This window comes from Notolepis coatsorum (assembly GCF_963971535.1).
Source record: "Notolepis coatsorum genome assembly, chromosome: 1".
NCBI classification, from domain to species: domain Eukaryota; kingdom Metazoa; phylum Chordata; class Actinopteri; order Aulopiformes; family Paralepididae; genus Notolepis; species Notolepis coatsorum.
In genome coordinates, this window is record NC_140165.1 from 314903090 (window position 1) to 314922830 (window position 19741).

Below are 19741 nucleotides of genomic sequence, written 5' to 3' on the forward strand. Positions count from 1 at the left end.
TCTCTCTCCCTTATTTATTGTGATTTTCCTTGTATACTATTGCTACTGTCATTTTGTATTTTATTTACTTGTATGCATGTACACACAACCTTATTTTTAGTTGCAGCCCCCCCCCCTTCCCTTCCCTCAAAAGGCTTTTGCTTTTTGGTCAGGCTGCTTTTGTATATAATAATTTGTTCTTACTTGGCTGCCTGGGTAAATAAAGGTTACATTTATTTTATTTTTTATTCGAAAGAAGAAACAATCTCCGATATTACATTTTAATGGCAATATCGGCAGATAATATCGAACATCTCTAATTGGTATGAATTATATTTTAAAAATAGATACGATGGTGTCATGTTCTACCATATCTTCATCAATTCTGCTGCTCCACAGTTAACCCTTATCCCTGGATAGAGGGCCTGTGTGAACGTGGTTCTAACTGTATGGAGGAGGGTCACGGTGTCAGAGACACTGTAGAAGGACAGAGTACCTGCCTTGTGATCCAGGTACATTCCTATCCTGGAGGACTGAGGGCCTGAGACTTTAGTGTCAACATTATTGTGTCTGAACACGTAGCCGGCTCCACTGAAGCAGCTCAAACACCAGGACTTGTTATTGTTTCCAAAGCGTGACTTAGCACCTCTTCTTTTGATGTCTTTGTAACAGACTGCTGTGTGAACACTGTCGCCGCCGCTCCTCTCTACTTCCCAGTAACAGCGTGCAGACTGACCCTCTCTGCACAACACCTGACTATAGTTGTCAGAGAATCTCTCAGGATGGTCAGTGTAGTGGTTGTTTCTTGTACAAGTCACCTTCCTGTTCTCCACTGACAGGGTCAGCCAGTCGTTCACTGTGTTTGGGTCCAGTGAGAGGGGACAGGCGTCTGGGAGAAAAATACAGGGCATCAAATCAGAGCAAATTAACCCTTTCACCGCTGCACTACCAAACGGTTAACCCTCTCACTGCGACAATACACAGAAGGTTAACCCTTTCACTGCCACACAACAGCAGGTTAACCCTTTCACTGCCGCACTACAGAAGGTTAACCCTTTACAATCACACTACCAAACGGTTAACCCTCTCACTGCGACAATACACCGAAGGTTAACCCTTTCACTGCCACACAACAGCAGGTTAACCCTTTCACTGCCGCACTACAGAAGGTTAACCCTTTACTATCACACTACCAAACGGTTAACCCTCTCACTGCGACAATACACCGAAGGTTAACCATTTCACTGCCACACAACAGAAGATATTGTATATTAATAATTCTGTATGGGTTTGATATTGTGTATTTATGTATCAATTATATCACTACTCCTACAAAAGGTGAGTAACTTCACTGGCTTTTTTTCTTAGCATCTCTTTTCTTAGCCGTGCTGTACTACTACCCCCTTCTCGCGAGGGCGTCACCACTCCCTCGCACTGGTCTGCGGGTTTCCATCTCCTCGGGTGAGTGTCTGCGATATTCCACTACTGCCCCCACTCTCCTGTTGGTCTTGGCTGTTAGTATGGCGCGGTCAGGTCGGCCTGCTACGCGGGCTTGGTCTGGAGCCGGCTGCTACACACCTCGTCAAAACAACAATACACTCGCTCTCCCAGTGTCCCGCTGCAGCTCCGGAGTGCTCCCAGTGTCCAGCTGCAGCTCCGGAGTGATCCGCTCACGACGCTACTCCAACTCTCCGCCCTCCAGCTACTACCAATTTTTAATCCACTCCTGCTCCCATCCTATACCCAACTTGGACTCCTGCTTCTCCTACCGTTTTTCCCTTGGATTCTCCCTCCCCCCTCTCCCCATTGTTCACTGCCCCCCCCCCCCCCCCCCACCCCCCAGCCGCCTCTCATGTACTCCTGCTGATCTTCACTCGTTCAATAACAATTACAGTCTCCCTGCTGCCACTGCTGCCAGAAAAGCTGGCATTCACTGTCGCCGTCGCAACATCCACAGAAGCCCCCGCCTAAATCGAAACCGGACTCTCCACCTCCCTGACGGCTCATAAATCCCCTCTTCCTGGACTACCTCTCGCCCCCCCTGCCACCCCCACCCACCGCACCGCTAACCTCGATAACCTCCGCTCCCCCATCCATTTCCCTTGCTCTCCTCAACACTCGCTCTCAAACAAATCACCTCTGATTTATGAATTACTACTGGACAACAACCTCGTCCTGCTCCTCCTCACTGAAACCTGGCAACAGCCCTCGGACTTCTACTCCCTCAACCAAGCTACCCCCCCAAACTACAGCTTCATCGCCAAGCCCCGCCTCTCTGGCCGAGGGGGGGGGGGGTCTTGCCGTTTTCCATAAACTCTCCCTATCCATCACTGAACTGCACCTAAACCTCCCTCCCATCCTATCCTTTGACTACCTTGCCTTCTCCCTCCCCAACTCTATCACTGCACTACTCCTTTACCGCCCTCCAAAGCCTCATCCCTCTTTTCTAAATGAACTTTCTGATCTCCTGACCATAGCCTCCACTCTCTCCACCCACCTCCTACTTACCGGTGACCTCAACATCCATGTTGACCAACCTAACTCAAACCTCACTCCTGACTTCCTCTCCCTCCTTGACTGTTTTAGCCTCACCCAGCACATCAACCTTCCCACCCACAACAAAGGCCACACACTCAACCTTGTTTGCTCTGCCTCCCTACCCATATCAAATCCTCACCCCATCCCATTCCCACTCTCCGACCACTACTGCATCCTTTTCGCTGCTCCCCTTCCCCCACCCCACCACTCCAATAAACGCACCATCTCTTTTCGTAACATAAAATCCATTGACCCTCTCACACTGTCCCAGTCCATATCCTCTGCCTTTCCCCCTGACTCCGCCCCCTCTAACCCCGACGACTATGCCCTCCTCCTCAACTCTACTCTCTCTGACTCCCTTGACTCACTGGCACCCCTGAAAACCATCACCGTCTCATTCACCACCTCCTCCCCCTGGTACACTCCGGAACTCCGCTCTATGAAGCAGACCGGCCGTCAACTTGAACGCCTCTATAAAAAAAAAACACCTCACCTTCCACGCCGACCTCCACAAACAGCACGTCTCCTCCTACCGTGATGCACTACAAGCTGCCAAATCTGCCCACTACTCCACCATCATCAACAGCAGCAACCGCAACCCCCGGACCCTCTTCTCCACTGTCAAGAAACTCCTACAACCCCCGGACAATAACTCACTCTCCTCCCCTGACCTCTGCAACTAGTTTCTCCTCTCCTTCAATAACAAAATATCTCAAATCAACAGCTCACTGACTGCCTGCATCGCCAACTCCCCCACCCTCGCCCCCCCCCACTATCATTTCCCCCCCACCTGACTCCATCCTTCCCACCCCTTTTACTGCCTTCGCCCCAGTCGACTCCTCCTTCATCATGGACCTCATGACCACCTCCAAGACCACTACCTGCTCCCTTGACCCCCTCCCCACTACTCTCACCAAAGCCTGCCTCCCTGCTCTCATCCCCCACCTCACCGCCCTTTTCAACCAGTCACTATCCCTAGGCCACGTCCCCTCCCCCTATAAACTCGCCGCTGTCACCCCTGTCCTCAAAAAACCCACTCTCGACCCATCCAACCTCTCCAACTACCGCCCCATATCCAATCTCCCTTTTTTCTCAAACACTCGAACGCATTGCTGCCTCCCAACTCCACTCCCATCTCCAGTCCAACACCCTCTACGAACCCCTTCAGTCTGGCTTCCGTCCTGCTCACAGCACCGAAACTGCACTGGTTTTTTTTTTATCCACCTTTTCTCCCATTTTTCTATATTTTTCTCCCATCCCAATTTCGTATCATCCAATTCAACCCTCCCCTGTCACGAACGCTGTTTCTTGCCTCCCACAAGCCGGCTGCAATGTGGACTAAGTCATACATAGCACAAGTCCCCTCCGGTACTTGAGGTAACAGCAGTCGCATCTTTTCACCTGCGCAGCTCGATCTCTCAGTGGCGAGGAGTAACGCGTGGGAGGCTCACGCTGCCCCCGACACTTCCTGATTCTACTGCGCAGGCGCACCAACCGACCTGTAGGAGTCGCTGTCCACAACGCCCGATCCCCACCCATCAGTTTCCCACCCCCTAATACGGCCAATGTGTATTAGTACGGACGACCAGCTAAACTGAAAGCAATGTGGAGCGCTGGGATCGAACAGGCGATCCCAGCGTCTCCGCATTCGTGGCGAGCGCCTTGCCCCCTACGCCACGTAGCCGCCCCCCGAAACTGCACTGGTTAAAGTCATCAACGACCTCCTCATCTCCGCTGATTCCGGTGCCCTCAACATCCTGATCCTACTCGATCTCAGTGCAGCCTTTGACACAGTGTGTCACTCCATCCTCCTCCAAAGGCTGCACCAACTGGGTGTTGAGGGCACAGCACTTGACTGGTTCTCCTCCTACCTCACAGACAGACACCAATTCATCTCCCTCTCCGGCCACACCTCTTCCCCCTCCCCAGTCACACAGGGGATCCCCCAAGGCTCAGTCCTTGGCCCCCTGCTACATTCTCCCCCTTGGTCACATCATCCGTAAATACCACCTCAACTTCCACTGCTACGCTGATGACACCCACATTTACATCACCACACAATCCCCCCACAGCCCACCCCTCACATCGAATCCTGCATTACCGAACTCAAAACCTGGATGACTCACAACTTTCTCAAATTGAACAGTGACGAGACGGAACTTCTCATTATTGGCACCAAAACCACCCTCACCAGATCCGGACCCATCACACTCACCATCAATGACTCCACCATCACCCCCTCCCCCCTAGTCCAAAACCTTGGTGTCCTCCTCGACCCCACCCTCTCATTTGACCCCCACGTCCGCTCCATCGTAAAAATATCATTTTCACCTCCGCAACATTGCTAAAATCTGTCACTGCCTCCCCCCCCCCTGCTGCTGAATCCCTCATACACGCCTTCATCTCCTCCCGCCTGGACTACTGCAACTCCCTCCTCACTGGCATCACCTCCCGCTCCCTCCATAAACTGCAAATGGTCCAAAACTCAACCGCACGCCTCCTCACTAACACCCGGTCCCGTGAACACATCACTCCTGTCCTCCACTCTCTCCACTGGCTCCCAATAAAACACAGCATAAACTTTAAAACACTACTCCTCACCTTCAAAGCCCTCCACAGCCTGGCCCCCCCCCTACCTGACTGATCTCCTTCTTCCCTACCGCCCCACCCGTTCCCTCCGGTCCTCCTCCACTGCCTCCCTCACTGTCCCGACATCCAAACTCAAAAACTTTGGTGATCGGGCCTTCTCTCGCACTGCACCCGACTCTGGAACTCCCTCCCTCAGTCCATCAGACTCCCCTACACTCTCCACCTTCAAAGCTCACCTAAAAACCCACCTGTTCTCCCTTGCCTTCAACCCCCCCCACCCATAAACCCCCCCCCCTCCAACCTGATTGATGTCTGTCTCCTGTCTTTTTGTGCTATCATGCTGTCTTCCCTGTTCCCCCCATGGTCTTATGTTCCTTTTGTTTTTGTTTCTTTGTTTTTACTTTGCTCCCGACTATTGTCAGCGACTTCGGGTCATTGAGAAGCGCTATATAAATTAAATTAATTAATTATTATTATTGTGTCAGGCTAGAACATTCTGCAGGCGTTGGATAGAACACTGCAGGCGTTAGATAGAACACTGCAGGCGTTGGATAGAACACTCTGCAGGCGTTGGATATAACATTCTGCAGGCTGGATAGAACACTGCAGGCGTTGGATAGAACACTGCAGGTGTTGGATAGAATATTATAGACGTATATTTACCCGTCAGTGTGATAGTAAAGGGTTAACCTTCTGTAGTGTGGCAGTGAAATGGTTAAACACACAACCTCTATTATGTCAGAGTCTGTCTGTCAGCCGACACACGACAAGACAAGTGATGGAAAGAGGTCATGGTGGAACTCACCTTGTAAAAAGGACTCTCTCGTCCCGGACGCTGGTGGAAGTAGAACAGCCACTGGAGAAACTAGAGACACAAAATATCAGTCACAGCATATTATGAATGAATGATTTTATTTCTGTCTTCTTTTACAAAGCATAATTTATAGAACATTTAAAAAACGAAAAGTTAAAATGACCGAAAAGGTGTAGGCTGAAGGCGAGGCTTATAATTGCCTATCCCCTTTTTACATTACATTATTTACACACTGAAGAGTTTATCGCTGGGATGTCAGCCCCCCCCTGTCCACCCAGGCTGGGTGATGCCCCAGGGATTGCTCAGCAGACGGCTGATGGACTCGGCTATAGACGAGGCAGACCCCGTTCCTGCGGGTATCTCCCTGGGCGCACTGCTCTCGGTGCCGCAGTCGACGCTGCCCCAGCCCACTCGGCCGAGCCGCGTGAGGAGGCCGCCTACACGCTACGAGCCCGAGTCCGGCAGTTGGATACGGGACTGAGACCGTTAATCTATTCCGGTTCATAGCTTTCTGGTCTGGGGGGGATGAAGAGTTTATCGCCGGCCACTAGGGGGCAGCGTCTCATTAGTATTGCCGACCGGCTTTGTTTTGTATTATTGCCGACCGGCCATTTTGTTTCACTTAACACTTTCAGTGCCAGCAGGGGGCGCACGATTTAGTGCTTGAATGCCCACCATCCACTTCAATGTTAGCGTTAATATCGCCTAATCTATGTTTTAAATTATGGCTGTGTGTCTAATCTGCCCGTCGCTTATCAATGACTCATTTTCCAGTCAACATTGTCGAAGCGGATTGTTTTTTTATCGGTTCATTTCTGTTTAATAACATCTTGAAAAGCCCTCGTTTTCAAGGAAAATAAAAAGATTCCATAATAAACGGAATATTCTAGAATACACAAAAACACATTTTTTTTTGCCTATTTATGAATCGTTTTCAAATAAACGCTAGATTATCGATAGTATATGTGTACGTATGCACGCTATATAGGCGATCTGATATCTGATCTGATATAGTTCCTGATCGCTCGCACAGCCAAACAGCCACATCACACATAGGGGAAACGCTTATATCTCCGTGAAAACAGGTCAGATTATACTAAGACTGGTAAAATAGATTCCTTACCCGAGATCAGATGTTATCCAAAAAGAGTATTCCAATTCCTGATCGCCATTCCAAAAATCGATCGCTCCAACGCTACATACTGTAAACACATATTACCCGCTGTTCTGATGGTCCACAATGACTGGGATCATCTCCAGTTACATGCGTGAGAAGTCAAATGTGGATTCCGGATTTTTCTTTTCTCATCCATTTTCATTGAGTCCATTCCAAAAGGGTGAATTACCATCTGGGAGACGATGGGGGCGCTTTTTTCCACATCTGAGCTCCTGATGGGGCTGGTTTCCCAACGGTAGACTCGGTTGATGAAATATGAATTCAGATCGCTAATAAAAAAAAAATCACGCTAATTGTCGTGGTGGGCATTCAGGGGGCGGGCTGATAACGTGTTATGTCGTGGCTGGCATCCAAAGTGTTAATGTGAGTCTGTTTATATCACTATTGAGTGTTTATGTACATTATATAGCGATATATATATGCATTATGATAGTGTTGTCATGTCATGCATTTATGTTGGTACTTTGTCAGCTTATTTCGCTGTGCTTTGTTCTGTTTCAGGGTGTCGTCATCCTTGTCATTAAATACTAAAACTGACATCGAGGAGTGTATTTCTTCACACACAAAAAAATATATACAAAAAATAAACATAATTTAGTAGGCCTACATCATTTGCAAATAAAAGCCTACAAAGTTTCATGTACAAATCGTATGCACATTTATTATTATTTTTTTCACGATTTGAATACAGTTTGGAACAACTCCTGAATGCAACTTGGAAGTGAGTGCTTATGTGCTTTGTACATTATTATTGCAGTGCTAAGATCGATAAGATCTTCCCATTTTAAGGTATTTGATTTAATAAAGAGGGCGTTTGTCGGTTCATAGTAATCAGCTTGATTCACAATCTTATGGCTTTATTCTGCATTATGAACATTTGGTTAATGTTTGTTTTATATGTGTTTCCCCATACCTCCACACAGTACGTTATGTATGGAACTATGAGCGAACAGTACAATAAATAGAGTTGTCAACATGGATGAAACAATAGAGCTCATCACTTATTTCTGATTTGCTCCTTGAGCTGTTCCAGAGGTCCTGACGAGTGGGTTCACAGGGAGGCTTATTCTGGGTTTCTATTGTGATGTCACTTGTCTTTATTTATTTGTATTTGTATGCATCTATCTCTCACTCTTTAGTTCTGTTATCTGTTGCTATTTGATTGGATTGATTAATTGGTTGATTGAACCATTCATTCATCCATTGATTGCAATTTCTATTAGTGTCATTAAACATGTAATTAAATTCCATTTCACACAAACAAAACATTCTGCTACCTCCCCCCCAAGCTTTACAAAGTGCCTTTCCTAAAACATACTTTCATGATCCATCTAAACAAAATAAATGAGAAGAAATAGATAACATCTTACTGAAATAATGGGCCTCATACCATGAAGCGATATAAGAACAGATTTCGTTCTTAACTAGCATTTCCTCTTACTTTGTTCTTACCTGGGATTCAGCAAAGTTCTCTTATTGTTGCTTTTTTCTCAGGCAAGAACAAAATTATAAGAGTGGTCGAGAGCACTCTTACCGAAATAAGAAACTCTTACCCAAAATAAAAATTAAATAAAAAAAGCATATCATTGGTTAATTGCCCCCAAATACGACTTTAAAAATACAGAACTTTTCAATAATAATAATAATAATTATTATAACTTATTGCGTGTGTTCCATCTGAAATGGATTATATATTGCTGTTAGAACAGTTATGCTCTGGCCGCCCAGGCCATTGATTGATTGAAGATTTTATTAACAGATTGCAGAATGGGTACAATACAGTTGGGTACAATACAGTAGGGCTCAATACACACAATTGTTAAGGGGATGCAGACCAGAGAAATACTTTCGTCTTGTTTACATCAGGGTCCCCCATTTTCAATTCATAATGACATTTATGACATGACATACAGATATGCAGTACTGTATACGTAGCATAGAACGCATATTTAGAGATCGTCTATATCAGGGGCGGGGCTAGGGGGTGGCTACTTGGGCTCAAGCCCCGAATGTTTTAAAAGCCCAGAATCTATTTAAAAAAAAATATATATATATATATATATTTTTTTTTTGACAATTAATCATTGTTACATGAAAATATGTTTGCACCAGATTTAGCAGAAGCTAATTTCCATCTGTAGTCTATCCAGCTGCTAACTGTATTTGAGTGAGTTAAGTCTTGGTGTTATGGTAGACTCAGACCTAAGCTTTAAATCACAATCAACAAGTTGACAAAAACATAATTCTTTCACCTTAGAAACATAGCTAAAGTACGGCCATTTATAAATCAAAAGGACGCTGAAAACCAGATCCATGCCTTTATCTCAAGCCGACTCGACTACTGTAATGCACTCCTTACCGGCCTCCCGAAAAAATACGATGATAACTATTTTATTGCAATGCACTATTGCATTATTTTATTCTATTTTACTAACCATTTGATCGAGTTAACCCTAGATCTTAGATCCTAATATGAAAAACGATGTGATTTAATGTTCTATGTCTTACCTTGACTTTGTCTATTTTACTGCTATCTATTTTATGCTTTATGTCTGCACTTTATGCATTGCTCTTGATCTGCCAATGTTGTGCTCATTTTATGCCTGTCTTTTTGTACTGCTGTGAAGCACTTTGAGCTGCAATTCTTGTATGAAAGGTGCTTTACAAACAGTGTATTATTATTATTATAAATTATTAGAGTTTGCTTCATTAATTAAAGGGTGTGAATTTAAGTGTTCTCTAGTGCCTTTTGTCCGCTTTAAGGTGGTGGTATAAGTTAAAGGTTGTGGTGTCGAAGTAAAAAAAATCTATCTGGGCTTTCCCCCCCAAATGTGATCGTTTAAAGCACCAATCACTTTTCTGAAAGTATAATCACACACAATATTTTTTATGTAATTATGACATACAGTACTTGAATGTACTTGAGAAACAGACGTTTTATTTATTGTTTTGCTATTGTTTTGACAAGAGTACCTTGACATTAAACTAGGATTCATCAGATTCTGGAATTTGAATTGACGTATTAAGTCTTTCTAAAAGTATATTGGGAGTCTGCCTCCTCCTATTCAATTAGTTGTCTTTATTGGCTCTTAGTCAATTACACCCCCCCCCCCCCCCCCCCCCATGCTGAATGAATTATTAGTCATTAGTGAAAATGACAAGCACATTTCTGGCATCGCAATAATATTCACAAATGCACTTTAGTCTCAACTAAGGACTCGATTTAAAGAGGTCCTTCTGTATAATTGCATTCTTTTGTGGGCCACCTAATTAACTATGCGATCCGCCTACAAAATGCTACTACGTCTAGGACAGCCGAGGCCACACGGTCGATGCCCTCACCGTGGTCTCAGGAACAGGATCCATGACTTGGTCTGTGCTGGCAGTGCTTCCCTCCTCCCCTCCACCTGCACCCCCCTCTGACCCCTCCAGGAGGAGGCACAGGGTGGCTGCAGCGGCGTCCTTCTTCGCCACCTTCTTACTAGAGGCCTCGGCCACGGGAAACAACCTGCCGTCCAGCATCACCTGCATGCGGAACCTTGGATCATGGGAGGGCCCTGACTGGTCGAGGAGCTGGAACTCAGTTGTGGCCCACGTACTGGGCATACTCCATGAGTCCACTGACGGGGTTCTTCACCCTCACCTCCTGAAGCTTGGCCCACAGGTTCTGAGGGGGCGGGGCAGCCAAAGACACAGCAATCGTTCCCATGGTAACATCTTTATCTGTATTGGTCTCCCGGCGGATGGCGTTGAGGAATTCTGGGATGTCATCTGTCGCCCATTGCCCCCCGTTGGTCTCGTCCTCCATTTCACCCGGGGCCCCCGGTGGCTGCCGACTACACATTTTGCTGGGCGATTAATTGCCCCCGAAAATATCACGATAAGCGATATTATTGCGACCGGTTAGAGAATTTCTTTTTGGAGAAATGTATTTCCCAAACGTTTTCAATTAACCTTTTTATTTTTTTTACTAATATAATAATAGCATAATAATGCAAGGAAACCGTTTCAAAGTGCAATAAACCTTTATTTAACATTGGAAGACATTTTAAATATCCTAAATAAAAAAATGCTCAGTTTGATTGTTTATTATAAAACAAACTGAAACTGGAAACAAGCCCTCTGTCTGGCTTTTTGTGTCATCCTTTTAACATGTACATGTATTATTAATGTACCATGTACAAAATGTTAATAAAGTGAGGAAAAAACTGGAAACGTAATAAATAAAAAGGCAGTGAAACAATAATCAAATAAACACCAAAATATATACTATCTCTATTGGAATGGAGACTTCAGCACAGGATAAACTAGGGATGGGCAAAAATAATCCAGATCGATTGATCACATGATGTACTCGAGTACTCGTGGAGGAAAACGCTGTACAAAATAAACGTATTTTCCTGTGTTTTAGACTTTTACTTTGAAACCCACCAGTATTGTTGTTATTATCCTAGCTGCCTAGCAGAACGTATTGAGCGGACAACTTATCTCGTCCGGTTCTATGTTTTTGAGCCAATGATAAAACAAATGTTGAGATTGTTGGTGAACAACTAACTTTAGGTTAGTTTTAACGTTAGCTACTAACGTTAGATGCAGCTACTACAGGCAATCAACAATGAGGAGGAAGCGTCAAAGCCGTATATAATAGAATAGCTGTGGTGCATAGGCACTGCATACAGTTAACCCTTTCACTACCACAAGCTCCTCCTCCTGCATTCCTGTGTGTTAGTTGGTTGGATCCACTACACTCCGGTTACTACTGAACGGACGTGTTTTTGCGGACCTCCCAAACTTTCAAACTTTAGACTGTTTTCTTTCTTTCTACCATTTTTTAACCAGTGATCTTAACTGATCACTGTGACTTTTGCTCTTATCGTTTATACTGTTGGATTTATTGGTTTTATGTGACTTTTTACTGGACGTGACCTAAAGCTATCGGCGCTTGTTGTTGCCATAGCTACAGCTACACGCTACAGTACTCACAGTGCTAAACTCCCCTGAGGAAATGGCTCCAACATCAGATGTCGCAGAAATGCGAACGGAACTGAAGACCATCGAGATACTAGTAATGGATCTTCTCAAGCGTCAAACGGAGCTCATGTCCAAGCTGGCTAGCATGGAAAAAGCGGACGCAGGCTGCACCAGTAGTCCCTCCTGGGCGACAGTGGTGAGGGGCCGAAGGAAGCTCTCCCTTCCTCTATATGATCCCTTTGATTCACCTCAACTATCAAACCGATTCAATCCTCTTTGTAATGATTCCAGCCTCCTAGGCTCTCCCTCGCTTCCGTCTCCTGCTGCTAGTACAGTAGCTTTGCTCAAAGACTATCCGATGCTAGCTACTAGCCTAGCTACTAGCCAGGCTCCAAGCGAAGCTGCCAGGACGGCGGCCCTCTCCAGCTCACGACTCAACCATGGAAATATATCTACAACCCAGAGCAGAAAGCGCTCTGCCCTGTTTGCTCTCGCATCGCCAAGCTCCCCAGACTCACGCGATGGGTCCGACTCCCCAAAGTTTAAACGTCCTCGTCTGCGGTGCTCTGCAGCCCATACCAGTATGATCATTCAAACGGCGAGTGTCATCGATGGAAATGCCGCTGTGAACGAGCCCCTCCACACGGCGCTGCTGCCCGACCAACCGTCTAACTCCGCCAGCAATGCAGACGCTACTCCTGCGGCTTTTCACCATAGAAACCTGGCCATCTACGACAGGGAATGCATCCAGGAACAGCCAGAGATCCTACTCATCGGAGATTCCATCACCAGGTTTTTGCAAATACCACACGGCATTACGTATTGTTTTTCCGGTTTAAAAGTTACTGACTTACTTGAGTGTACTCCCGAAATCATCGAGAGATATCCGTCCGCCCACACCGTTATCATTCATATCGGAGCAAATGACGTAATGGCTAGACAATCCGTTAAACTCCAATCTGACTTTGAATCACTAATACTCACTATTGAAAGCCTGGGTAAAATATGCATTGTGTCTGGCCCCATTCCATCCATAGGTCGTGGATCTGAGCGATTTAGCCGTCTGTTCTGGTTGCACAAATGGCTACAGACCCACTGTACTACTATAGGACTTTGCTATATAAATAACTTTGATCTGCTCTGGTCCAGGAAAGACCATTACAGACCCGATGGCATCCATCCAAACATATCAAGGGTAAATGTGCTAATACATAACGTCATACAAAGTATAGCATCACTGGCCTGACAACCAACCATATCTAGCTCTGTAGACTATATACAGAAGCAGCCTAAACTACAAAAAAACACGTTGAGTGTCATCCCGATTCTGATCACCAAAAGACTAATCAATTACTCATTATCACGTCCCATATGTAAATCTAACCTTATCAATATCAGTGTTCAACCACAGACTATCTCACACCCCACTACAGAACCTGTACAGCTAAAACTAGCACTGTTCAACGTTAGAGCGCTGAAACAAAAATCATTTCTGATAAATGAACTCATAGTAAAACATGGTGTACATTGTATGTTTTTAGTAGAGACATGGTTAGACAATATCACTGGTGTAGCAACACTGATTGAGACCTGCCCTTCCAATTTTAAATTCTATCAATCAAACAGACAGAGTGGGAGGGGAGGCGGAATAGCAGCAATCATCTCCACTCAATTTGTGTGCAATGATATTGACCTGGGAACATTTTTATCATTTGAATACCTTGCTATTGTATTGAAAACAGAAATGCCAGTAATATGTGTGACATTGTATCGACCACCAAGGTACTCGCCACTCTTCATACAGGAATTTTCAGAACTCATATCGATCTGCATTACCAGGTATGATAGAATCATTCTTAATGGAGATCTAAACATTCATATCAACAAAAAGGATGACCCCAGGGGTTGTGAGTTTCTGAACCTACTGGACAGTTTTGGACTGATGCAACATGTTCACGAGGCCACCCACCAACATGGCAACACTCTGGACCTACTAATAACAACAGGGCTAAACATTGAGAATATATCAGTAAAACAAATTCCAATTTCTGACCATTATTGTGTGTTCTATGGTACAAGCCTAATATTACATAAGACCAGAAGCGAATTCCTAGTTCACAGAAGGCTTCTGGACGCTAGAGCTGAAGCAAAATTCTCTAGTATGATGAAATCATATGACCAATGCAGTGAATCCTCCTTAAATCAGCAAGTGCAAAACTTCCACAGCACCTTGTCAACTGTGTTAGATACTGTTGCCCCTCTAAAGGTTAAAAAGGTAAAAACTGATAGAATCTCTCCATGGCTAAATAAAACCAATGTTAAAGATAACAAGAGAAAATGTAGGATAGCCGAGCGAAAATGGAGGAAACTCAAACTCACAGCTCACTTTAATTTATACAAAGACGCCATGGGCGCATACAATAAGGCAATACAACTTGCGAGAAAGGAATATTTTTCCAAAATGATCTCAGAAAATATGGGTAACTCCAGGGTACTTTTTTCCACCATTGACCGGCTGATTAACATACCACCCCCCCATATACCGCAGCAATCAGCCACAAAATGTGAAGAGTTCGCAGTTTTCTTTAATGAAAAAATATCATTGATTAGAGCAAGCATTACCGCTGATATAGATCTGGCTGTGAGTGAAACCCCACCTGAGATAACTATGGGGGAATTCACATGTATTACATTACCTGACCTCTGTAAGATTGTCTCGGAGTGTAATTCCGCCACCTCCTGCCTCGATCCTATACCAACAGCATTTCTCAAGCGGGTGTTTGATAGTGTCTCAAATCATGTCCTTGAAATCATAAATATGTCTCTTCAAACAGGCACTTTTCCAGATGAATTTAAAACGGCTGTAGTAAAACCACTACTAAAGAAAACAAACTTAGATGTAAACGAACTAAAAAGCTATAGGCCAATATCGAACCTTCCATTTATCAGCAAGATATTAGAAAAGATAGTCTCAGTACAAATAAACTCCTTTCTCAAAGATAACAACATCATGGAGGAACTACAATCAGGTTTCAGAACAAATCACAGCACTGAAACTGCCCTTACCAAAATAGTTAGCGACCTCAGGCTAAACTCCGATGCTGGCAAAGTCTCAATTCTTGTCCTATTGGACCTTAGTGCAGCGTTCGATACGATTGACCATAATATCTTGATCAGTCGTCTTGAAAGACTGGTTGGCTTTTCCGATCATGTACTAAATTGGCTCATAACATACATTAAGGGGAGAAGGTTCTATGTTAAGCTTGGAGACAATGTATCCGAGGAACATGACAGCAATTTTGGAGTCGCACAAAGAAGCTGCCTTGGTCCATTACTCTTCTCACTATATATGCTGCCCCTCGGGGACATCATTCGAGACCACAATGTATGCTTCCATAGTTATGCTGATGATACACAACTATATATCTCCGCAGAACCAAATAACACTACAGCCATACAGTCCATTACAAATTGTCTGTTAGCAATAAACAAGTGGATGAACAATAACTTCCTAAAATTAAACGAAAGCAAGACCGAAATCCTATTGATCGGCCCAAAAGCGAAAAGGGAAGTGCTTTGTAAAAACCTGGGGAGTCTGTCATCCTATGTAAAGACTGAGGTTACAAGCCTAGGTGTCATCTTGGACTCAGACCTGACCTTTAAGTCTCATATAAATAAGGCCATGAAAACGTCATTCTTCCACCTAAGAAACATAGCGAAAGTAAGACCTTTCGTAAATAAAAAGGATGCAGAGAAACTTATTCATGCTTTTGTATCAAGTCGGCTTGACTATTGTAATGCACTGTTCACTGGTCTTCCCAAAGCAACCATTGGGAAGCTTCAGCTTATCCAAAACTCTGCAGCTCGATTACTAACTCATACAAGGAGAAGAGAACATATCACTCCAGTCCTGGCCACTCTGCACTGGCTTCCAATAACTCATAGAATTGATTTTAAGGTCCTTTTCCTAACATATAAAGCTCTTAATGAGCAAGGCCCAAAATACATAGCAAATTCCCTAGTTAGTTATCTGCCCTCAAGAACGCTACGGTCATCCACTACAGGTTTACTAGACACGCCCAGAAACCAAAAAAGGATAGGAAGTATGGCATTTGCCAACTATGCCCCAAAACTATGGAACACACTACCAACACACATCAGAAACGCCAGCTCTATACACATTTTTAAAGGAAAATTAAAAACGTACCTATACAGTCTAGCTTACAAATAGTTATGGCTTGGAAAAACCTGATGGATCCATGAGGCTAGGATAAGCCTTGTGGACCCAACTTTTTAGATGAAGGAACGGGTACATAGGAGACACGCCTCCAGTTTGTCAAAAGTTTTTGACACGCCTCAGCTTCTGAGCTGAACGGTCGTGTTTTTGCGGACCTCCCAAACTTTCAAACTTTTTAGATGAAGGAACGGGTACATAGGAGACACGCCTCCAGTTTTTCAAAAGTTTTTGACACGCCTCAGCTTCTGAGCTGAACGGTCGTGTTTTTGCGGACCTCCCAAACTTTCAAACTTTAGACTGTTTTCTTTATACGTTTTTCTTTTTCTTTCTTTCTACCACAATACACGGCCACTGATGGATCCATGGGACTTGGTAAAGCACTATGGACCCAACTATGACCACTGATAAAAACGTAACTACACTAGCGTTATAAGAGCTAAACATTGCTACCTACCATACAAGTGCATTGGTTTAGTGCACTTCCGGTTGCCACTGAGCGGAAATGTTTGTGCGGACCTGTTCTCCCAAACTGGTAAGCAAATGACTGTTTTTACGTTATTTTCATTTTTACGTTACTATTATTATTATTATTATTATTTTTTTTAAACATTGATCTTAACTGATCACTGTGACTTTATTGCTTTTAACGTTATATATGCCTATAATTGTGTACAGCACTTTGAGCTACATGACATGTATGAAAGGTGCTTTATAAATACTTACTTACTTACTTACTTACTGCAGCACGACTCGAAACTACCCGTTATAATAAATTAATTCATGTTTAACTTGTCCCCGTGTCCAGTCCTTTGACTAGCCCCACCCGTTCATTGTAAACAATGATGCATGTAATTGTATTAACGTTATTCTGTGTTGTAGCTATGCTATACGTTGTATTTAGTTTGTTAGCTATTTAGCTAATGTTGTTAGCATTGGATAGCGTCAACGCTAGATCTTTAATCTTTATTTAGCAGTCCAGTTTCTCCGGGCAGTAGCGAGTAACTACTTGGGTCTAAAAATACCTAACGTTACACTACAAAGAACGCTACTTGGTTAAAAGGAGCAACACTATTGAGAAATGTAGTTAAGCTATGTGGCGTTGCCCCACGGAGCTCCCGTGCTGTGCTCTAGTAAGGCCAGCGGCCCCCCACACGGAGAGTGACTGACAAGGGGTACTGGTTCCGCCTCATTAAAACAAACGCGCAAATAGCAATTAATCGCGCCCGTCAAAATCATTGCATTCATTTTAATTATCACGCCGATTAATCGATTTATTGCTTATCGCGGCAGGCCTACTGCCGACCCTCACGGAGGAGTGCTCTAGGCTCGAACCCTGCGGCTGGTGGTGCCGGCAGGAAAGCAGCAGACCCTTTCATCCCGTCTCCGGTGCTGTCCTCCTCCGCGGTCTTCAGGCTCTCGACTGGGGCGCCCTGTGCGGCTTTGAGGCTCCGCTCCATCCTCTCTCTGAGGTGGTCGGACAGGTCCCAAAGGATAGGGGTGACGTCGCTGTTCTTCGTGACCTCGCCTTGCTTCTTCAGCGCATAGAGGGTTGGGTTGACCTGCTTGGCGCTCCTCAGGCCCAGGTTCTTGGCTATTACCAGGGATGTGGCCTCTTTTGACGCCAGGAGGTATTGCAGGACTGCGTCCTTCTGGTCCTTGCCTTCAGTCATGGTGGGAGGTTTGAGTTCCTGGCTAGTAGGGCTGGTAGTGATGGGCTGTTGATTTGCTTTGTGTTGTTTGGCTGGTGATCGAGACTCTTCTTGGTCCGAGTCAGAGGATTCTAAGGAAGAGGAAGAACTGGATTCAACGGCAGAATCTTCTTTGTGTGGTTGTCTGGCTTGTTCTGTCCCTGCCTTCAGCTCCAACTCAGCCTTTAGTTCCTGAACTGTGTTCTGAGAATGTGAGACTACACATTATGACAATACATTTGATTCCTATCTAATTTTGATCCATCGCAAAGCGCTCCAGCGCTTGAATACGGCCGGGGGATCCGCTCATATACAATGCAGACCCACGGCTCTCATATTATAATGAGCCCGCGAGGCGTGTCTCTGTATGAAAATGACTTGCGCGAGAACGCGCATCCAGTTTAGAATGAGTGGGATTCACCATTCAAAAAACCTGGGTAAGAACAGATTTGGACTTTAAGAACGGCTTGATGAATGTGGCGGTGGCTTTTCTTATTGTTCTCTTAACAGACAGGTAAGCAAGAATATAAGAAAAATAATAAGAGAGTATTGTTGAATGAGGCCCATTGTTTATATGTTATCATAGAACCTGCTGGAGTGTAGCCTGCATTGACAGTCATGTTTTACAACAGTATATATTCATCTCACCTTCTCCTGATATCTTCATGTTTTACAAGAGTCTATATATTCATCACCTTCTCCTGATACTCCTGATTCTCCTCCTTGTACAGTAAATGACCAAGTATGGCTTTGTCAGTATTCCAATGTACAGTGTACAGTGTCCCCCCCCCCCCCCCACACCGCCAATGTACAGCCCCCACGCACCCACCCACCCAATGCCCACCCCACCCACCCAACCTCCCCCAATGTACAGTTTCTACTCAAATGTATATACACTCTTTTTCTGGACACTTTTTGTATCACAAACAGTACTGTATTTGCAAATCTGATATGTCATAAATGTATAGATGTAGCAGTACTGTCTATCTGTATGTCGAATTGAAAATGGGGGACCCTGATGTAAACAAGACGAAAGTCTTTCTCTGGTCTGCATCCCCTTAACAATTGTATGTATTGAGCTGTACTGTACTGTACCCATTCTGCAATCTGTTAATAAACTTTTCAATCAATCAATCATATCTTCATGTTTTACAACAGTGTATATATTCATCTCACCTTCTGCTGATATCTTCGGCCACGTATCCTTCAGGATGTTCTTCAGTTCGTCTCTCAGCTCAGAAACAGCATCACTCACATTCCTGAAGTCACGTAGAGGATGGACAGCGATACTGGGTAAGTCTGGAGATACACTGGGACTGGAGAAGGACTGGAAACCCTGGATAGAGAGAAATTATATTAAACAAAGAGAGACCGACACTGTAACAGTACTGTATATCTGTATGTCATGCATTGCATGTCATAAATGTCCTGATTAGATTAGATTTTTATATCTGTATGTTGTGTATGTCAGGGAGGGGGATGAGAAGGAAGCTGGCGGGCCATCCTGGAGAACCCCTACCACCCTCTCTACGACGAGCTAGTCAAGATGAGAAGCACGTTCAGCCACAGACTCATACCCCCCCGACACACAACTAACCGCCTCGGACAGTCCGTCATACCAGCGGCCATCAGGCTCCACAACAGTGGGCAGCGACCGCTGCCAGACATTGACCTAGAACTAATAGGAACCCAAGGAGGACAATAACACTACCTTAGGCATACTGCACCTTATGTGGATACTGTGATAC

General features: G+C 44.7%; 1 long non-coding RNA gene across 1 annotated transcript; it reads right to left on the reverse strand.

Annotated features, from left to right (window-relative positions):
- Positions 1–794: 794 nt before the first annotated feature.
- LOC311235400 lies at positions 795–19321 on the reverse strand. Its single transcript, XR_014620158.1, has 3 exons — positions 19170–19321; positions 5912–5971; positions 795–868 (listed from the first exon to the last, which is right to left on the reverse strand). It is a non-coding gene; the product is annotated as an uncharacterized lncRNA (long non-coding RNA).
- Between the last annotated feature and the right edge of the window lie 420 nt (positions 19322–19741).